Here is a 1,415-nt window from a genome sequence, read left to right as displayed (position 1 = left end):
GATGGTTGTTTTCCTGGCCCCTCAATCCAGCTGGTCACCTGCGATGTCTCCTTTGCCTTTGCTTTGCCACCCCTCCCTGCCAGCCTGAGTGCCACAGGTCTGGACTATCTCTTCATAGAGCAGCCCCCATCCCCATCACCCTCCTGCACGAGGGTGGCACCATCGCCATGCTGCCAAGCCTTTGCCCTTCTCTCTCCGACAGCAAAGACTCAGCTCAGGTAACTGCCAGTGTGCAGCTGCCGCACCCCCATGTTCACTGCCCTTGTAATGAAGTCATGAATGCCCTGGCACACAGCTGCGCAGGCCCGTCTGCAGTAATCATCAGGACGACTGTGACCACATAGCACTCGACTACGTGCCAGGCACTGTTCTAGGCACTTGACACATTAACTCATTTAATCCTCACAACAGTCCTGTGGGAAGGTACTATTATCACTTTGTAGGGGAGAAAGCTGAGCATGGGAAGTTGAAGGTGACACAGTTTGTGGGAGGGAGAGTCAGGATTCAAGACAGCTGAACCCAAAGGACATACTCGCTACCACTCTGCTGGCTGCGGGCCCAGCATCCCTTCCCCTGGGAAGGCCCCGATTCTGGTGTGACCCTGGCCCCAGGCCAGGTGATGAGGGATTTCATTCCTGTGGCCTCAAGTGATTGGTTCAGGGGAGGGCACAGGCACCAAGCCAGGCCCGGCAGCGTCCTCCCCCAACTCTCCTGCCAGAGCCAGTGGGAACAAGCTTCTCTTTTCTCGGAAGGTGACTGAGCCTCCTGAGCACGGAGGGGGCCAGCCCCGGGGAGCAGAGTCAGAACGGCAGAGCCCTGAGGACCAGGGTGAGCCCTGGCCCTGGCCTGGCCCAGCCCACACCCGGCCGTTGTGCTAGTTGACTCATCTCTTTGCTTAATCTGGTTTGAGTTAGGTTTCTGTTCCTTCTGATGGCTGGTTCACCCTTGTGGTCTCAGGGTCTAGCAGTGCCTGGTACATAGTGGATGTTCAAAAAATGTTTGTTGAGGCCGGGCGCGGTGACTCACGCCTGTAATCCCAGCATTTTGGGAGACTGAGGAGGGAGGATTGCCTGAAGTCAGGAGTTTGAGACCAGTGTGGCCAACATGGTGAAACCCCAACTGTACTAAAAATACAAAAATTAGCTGGGCATGGTGGTGCGTGCCTGTAATCCCAGCTACTCAGGAGGCTGAGACAGGCGAATTGCTTGAACCCAGGAGGCTGAGGTTGCAGTGAGTCGAGATTGCGCCACTGCATTCCAGTCTGGGTGACAGAGCAAGACTCCATCTAAAAAAAAAAAAATTTTTTTTTATTGAAAGCATGAGTGAGCCGGGCGCGGTGGCTCAAGCCTGTAATCCCAGCACTTTGGGAGGCCGAGACGGGTGGATCACGAGGTCAGGAGATCGAGACCATCCTG

The sequence above is a fragment of the Colobus angolensis genome, unplaced genomic scaffold (assembly GCF_000951035.1).
Source record: "Colobus angolensis palliatus isolate OR3802 unplaced genomic scaffold, Cang.pa_1.0 Scaffold33, whole genome shotgun sequence".
Classification (NCBI taxonomy): domain Eukaryota; kingdom Metazoa; phylum Chordata; class Mammalia; order Primates; family Cercopithecidae; genus Colobus; species Colobus angolensis.
This window is presented reverse-complemented; position numbering follows the sequence as displayed.